General features: G+C 34.1%; 1 pseudogene; it reads right to left on the reverse strand.

Annotated features, from left to right (window-relative positions):
* Positions 1 to 4,704: 4,704 nt before the first annotated feature.
* Positions 4,705 to 5,975, reverse strand: LOC109437125 (magnesium transporter NIPA2; annotated as a pseudogene).
* Between the last annotated feature and the right edge of the window lie 386 nt (positions 5,976 to 6,361).

Raw genomic sequence — 6,361 nt, forward strand, 5'->3', positions numbered from 1 at the left:
TATTTCCCTCTTTCTTACTCTAAAGGTAGCATATATTATACATTATTGGGTATGTTGTTTTTGCATTTAATATTACATGTTGGAGAGTTTTCCAGATTATTATGGAGAGAACTTCCGTGTTCTTTTAACAGGGCCGTAGTAGTCAATTGTGTAGGCGTATTATAACTCATTTAATTAGTTCTCTATTGATTGACATTTATAGTATTTCAAATTTTTGGCTATACAAACAATGCTGCAATGAAAGACTTTGTACATATATCATTTCACATGCCTAAGTATGTCTGTAGCAGAAACTCCCAGAATTTCCATTTGGCAATTTGATAGACATTGCCAAATTGCCTCACAGGGTTTGTGCCAATTTATACTTTTATCAGCAATATACAATAGTGTTTCTTTCTCCATAGCCTTGCCAACCAAGTTTGGTATCATAATTTTTAATTGTGGCCAAGCTGATATATAAAAAATGAATTCTCAGGATGGTTTTAATTTGCATTTTTTAAAAATTATTGTGAGTGAGCTTGACAATTATTTCATTATCTTTAGGAGCCATTTGTATTTCATTCTGTGTGACCTCTGTGTTCTTTGTCCATTTTTCTATTAGGCTATTGACCTTTTACTTAGTGTTTCTAAGAGTTATTTATATATCATTAAAAGCTTACTACAAGATTTAAATAATAAAAATATGAGCAAAGTGATTAGCACTGTCAATTGCAAGCATTTTGTTCCCCTATATGTTATTTGCATTTTTACTTCGTTTGTAGTGGATTTTTCCATACAAGGCTGGATAGGGAGGAAAAATGAAGCCAGTAGAGAGATAATAGATGACAGAATTGGGAGGAATCTGGTACTAATTAGAATAAAGAGTAGGTTCAGAGGGAGTGATGGGTGAATGTGTGTTGCAAAGGCTGCTGGTTGTCTTGCCATCGTTCATTTTCCACTTTGTCTTTACGTTAAACACTAAGCTAAACATGCAGGACATCTCAATTTATTTATCAGAGGACCCATATACTCCAGCTGCTTAAGAAATGCTGTCTGTAATAAAATGTAACATTTAATACAGATTGGGGAAATGAAACATAACGGAGGTATATTGTTTGCTTTTCTTTTCTTTGTGTTTTAGAGAAACCAGTAAAAAAACTTTAAAAAACTGAGGTGAATGAAGAACCACAATTAAGGAGGAAAGGTGGGGGAAATAACTACATATCTTCTTTAGAAATCAGTGAATGAATGTATAAATCAAAACTCAGGAGGGATCAAAAGCCTTTGCTCGATGAACAAGGAACTATTCCTTTCACTTACTGTAGACTTCCCAAATGTGTCCAGTTGGGGAAATTTTTATAAAATTGTTTTTGGACTATCCCAACAAAAACAATATTTTTTCTCTGTAACATGTGGACTTAAATTCCTAGAGATGATTAAGCTTTTGAATTTTTGCTAATCTGATGGTTGAAAAATATGCTTTTGTTATTTTCTAGTTAAAATTGAGATTAAGCATCTTTTAATATGTTAGTTGAACATTTTTTTCTTCTGTGAATGCATCTTTATATTCCTTGCTCATTTTCTGTTGGGTTGTTTGTCCTTTTTATTGAATTTTAGCTATACTTTTTATATTCTGGTTATAAATACTTGGTCAACTATATTTATTGCATATAACTGTGTGAGTCTGTGGCTTGTATTTTATCTTTATTTGTGGTGTCTTTTGTCAAACAAAAGATTTTCATTTTAATGCAGTCACATTTATCAGTTTTTTAAAGTTATTATTATGGTTTGTGATTTCTTGTGTCTTATTTATGAAGTTATTCCCTAGCTTATGGTCATAAAAGTATTCTATTTTTTTCTAAAAGTTTAGAAATTTGCTTTTCTTCTTTAGTCGTTAATCCATTTGGAATTGCTTTTTGCATACAGTTTGAGGTAAGTAGCTAATTATATTTATTCCTTATTAACTAATTACACCAATGTAATTCATTAAATCACCCATCCTTCCTGTACTAAGTTGGAGATTTTGTAGACTTTCTACATAAATGATTAGTGTAATGTTGGAGTAAAGATAGATAAATAGATCAATGGAATATATTCTACTTAATAGAGATTTTTCCATTCACTAGAGAGTCTATATACAGTCAATTTATTTTTGATAAAGTAGATAAGGCAATTCAGTGGGGGAAATAATCATCTTTTCAATAAATGGTGCTGGAACAATTGGTTAGCCTATGCAAAAATAAGATAAAATACACCTTGATCCTTAATTACATACAAAATTTAACTCAAAATGATCATAATCCTAAATGTAAAAACTGAAAGTATAAAACTTCCAGAAGAAAACACAGGAGAAAATCTTAGTGAACTTAATTTGGTAGACTTCTTAAATATGACACTAAAAGCATAAACCCCAAGAGAAAAAGTCAGAAAGTGGAACTGCATCAAAATTAAAAACTTCAGCTCTTCAAACAACACTGATATGAAAAAGAAAAATCAAGCCACGGCCTAGGAGAAAATATTTGCAAACTATATATCTGACAAAGAAATTGTTTCTAGGCTATATAAAGAACTCTTATGACTAATTAACACGATCAATAACCCAATAAAAATTGGTAGGATTTGAACAGACACTTTACTAAAGAAGAAATATGGAAACCAAATAAAAACATGAAAAGATGCTCAACATTCTTAGCCATTAAGGAAATGCAAATGAAACCCACAATGAGATATCACTTCACACACGTTAGAATGGCTAAGATGGAAAAAAGCTCACTGTTTCAAATGTTGGGGAGGAGATGAAGGAACCAGACATCTCCTACACTCCTGGTGGGAATGTAAAATGGTACAACTGCTGTGGAAAACTGGCAGTTTCTTAAAAAATTACCACACAGTTACCTATGGCCCAAGAGAAAAAAGAAAGCATATGTTTATAGAAAGATTTGTACATAAATGTGCATAGCAGCTTCATGAATAAAAAGCAAAAACTGGAAACATCTCAATTGACCATCAACATGTTAAATGGATAAACAAACTCTGGTATAAACACATAATGAAATTAAATGAATAAATAAGAATAAATAAAATTGTCTGTAATAAAAAAGAATAAAATACTGATATATACAACAACAGGGATGAATCTTAACATAATTATGCTGAGTGAAAGAAGCCAGACAAAAGAGAGTAGATATTATATGATTCCATTCATATAAAATCCTATATTAACAATCTATAGTGATGGAAAGAAAATCAGTTGTTATCTGGATAGGGAGGAATTACAAAGGGGCATGAGGAAATTGGGGATGTGTGACTGGTGTGTTCATTGTGCTGATTGTGGTGATAGTTTCATGGATATTTATATATGACAAAACTTATTAAATTGTATACTTAAATATATGCAGCTATAAAAATCGATAAAGGATATAAAAATAGATATATTCAGACAGAATTTATTTGATGCACCCTAACAAATAAATATACTAATAATGAAGACAACTAACATCAACTACTGTTAAGGTAAAGATTGCCAAGTTTCCAAGCTTTTTTATTTCCCCTGAAGTTTTTAATGGACAGCTCAGTTACTTACGTTACTTATGTATTAAGAAAACACTTCTTAGTTAACCGTGGCGTGTATATACTAGTGTTCCCATGTCATTAAATGCATATTCCTTGCATTAAAATTTTTGATTAACCCCAGAATGACTTCGCTGATATCCAAAGTGGTGAGAAACTAATCTCTTAGGCATAGAAAGGAACGTTGGGTGTGTGTGGTTTTTAAATTTTTAAACCTAGGAAATAAGAAGCACTTAAGATTCTTTGCCTAAGATGTGATCATAGAATAATTTCACTTTGGTATTGTTTGCAAAAAACAAACAAACAAACAAAAAAACACAGAACTTTTTATTTTCTTAAAGAATAAAAGATCTCACTTTTGATAATCAAAAAATTTAAACATCAGCTATTGTAAACATGACCTCTCCCATCCTGTTCTTGAACTGATGATTTGTAAGTAAACATCACATAATCTTTAACTTCAAATGAGAGCCACCTCAAGGCAGTCATGCATGAAGCCATACATATTGTGTCTTCTGCTGGTACTGCCCTTTCTCTAAACATTTTCAAAATTTCCCTTTGGTAGAGTCATCTCTGAGCCAAAAGGAAAACTGATCTCTTTATTATAGTTACAAATCACCCAAAATGTTATTATAAAATTTGATAACCACTCTATCTACCAGATCTGGTTCCACATCATTTAAGACTATTTTCAAAAATCCCCCCCAAGTTAATTTCCCCAAACAAAAATTTGCAACAATATTTGGAAAAAAATTTTACACTTATTTAGCTTGTAGGTTGCTTAACTAATACCCTGGGGCAGACATATGTCTTTCTATTTTTCAAAATAAAGAAATTGGGCACTTAATTTTTACATTTCAAATTGGCATTAATATATTAGTTCTTCACAGAAGAATCAAGACCTAAAATACGTATATGATAATACAGTGCTAATAAAAACAGAAACCAGCCACAGACTAAGATCATTGTAGTTAACTGCTGTAATTTAAGACAATTTTTCTTGATTCAAATTAGTGAAATTTTTTAAAAGCGTGTCTCTAGAGAATATCATTTAAGAAGACAATGTCACTTTCAGACACATTTTGAAACATGGACTGATTTTTCTGGCAGAATTACAGAATAACATTTTAATTAAATTTGTTTCTGAAAAACCTGTCAGCTCTCCATTTCTGTGGGAGATACTTTCACCTGTTGACACATCAATTTCTCAGGTTAAACTTTATTCATTTCTGTTAAGAATATTAGTGATATTAAGAATATTAGGGAGAGTACATTCACTGCTTTTTCATCTTATCAAAATGACAAGGGCGGTCTTGCCAGACTTGAGGGATATCTTTAAAGGCATGCCATCATGTCATCCCCACGTGATTTTAAGGAAGCCACTCAAAGTCTCAGTGATGTCATCGAAAGGCATGTCTTGCCCCTCCTTAAGAAGAGATGAGCAAATTAAAACTGACGCTGTAAAGAATGCATAATCCTTGGGAGTTTCCATACATAAGGGTTCAGTATGTCTAGGGCCCTGTTTGGATAATTAATCTGCGTGCTTACACAGATTGTGAGGCTTAGCAGCAGAATCCAGGCCAAAGGATGTCTCAGCAGAGGCTTTCCAGCAGCAAGTTCTTTAAAGCAATGCCTGGGCTTTAACATAGACAACCAAAAAAGCACTTCCCTTGCAGAGCAGATGGTTATGTAACAAGAATATTTGTTTTTGTGGTGAAGTCCTTACAAAAAGTTTAACATCAGGGGTCTAATGACCACAAGTATTGCAAAAACCCACAACATGTGGATCACCTCGCTTGTAAGACATTTTATTTAATGTCTCTGTGTCCTCTTCTTTTGGAGCATGAATGACTGTAATTCTTAACCAGGACAATGAGAACTCCTAATGCAGGCCCTAAGGTGACTGGTGCAAATGCATAAGCAGCAAAGTAGCCAATTTCACCAGCTCCCATTGAAAGCAATCCAGCCCAACACAGCCATTCTTTAAGATTTGCATGACCACTTTGACCTGCTCTCATGGATCCTATTCTGGTAAGTCACAAGAGACCGTGTTTTTGTTGATTTTATTTCAAAATGCAGTTTTCCCCAAGAAAAATACTGAAGCACACAGACAATCCCAGACTAACATAAAAGTCACATATAGTCCATGCTTCTGGTTGTAGAATTTGCTTCTGGAAAAGTTCCTGTGAATCCCATTGATCACAGAAGATGCTGGTATTGGAAAGAGTATGAGTTAGTCTTCCAATCTCAAACTTTCACATCCCCATACAGGCTTTAGGGGCTACCACAGCCCAGCCAGCTGTACCCTTGCCTTCATCTATGTCCGGTGGGAAGTGGGCACGACTAGGGCTGCAACTGGGCTCCTGTCCATGGGAAGTGCCAAGCCACCGAGTGCCAAGTACCTCCCCAGGAGGATCCCTGGCCATCTTTGCAGCCACTACAACATAAGATCGTGTCCTAGTTCTGGGCCATGTAGTAATAGAGGTCAGTAGATATATATTTTGTGGTTGAAATGAATGTACCATTGGCTGTGAAGCTCAATTTAAAAGGAGAAGGGTTCCCATCAAGCATGTAGCCTCACAAACCAATCACTTAAATGGTGGTCTGAATTTGTGTGTGTGTGTGTGTGTATATATAATTCAGTGGCCCAGTGAGGTCTGATTTTAGTATGCTTAGCCTAGAAAATCCCAACTCAGGAGATAGTAAAGGGTGAACCATCACAGAACGAACCTCTGATGGTTGGTGGTGTGGGTGTTACAATGCAGGTACAATTGTTTCAATGCAATGTGCTGACTACTGTAAGAAGGCCTCG

The sequence above is a fragment of the Rhinolophus sinicus genome, linkage group LG09, assembly GCF_036562045.2.
Source record: "Rhinolophus sinicus isolate RSC01 linkage group LG09, ASM3656204v1, whole genome shotgun sequence".
Taxonomy (NCBI): domain Eukaryota; kingdom Metazoa; phylum Chordata; class Mammalia; order Chiroptera; family Rhinolophidae; genus Rhinolophus; species Rhinolophus sinicus.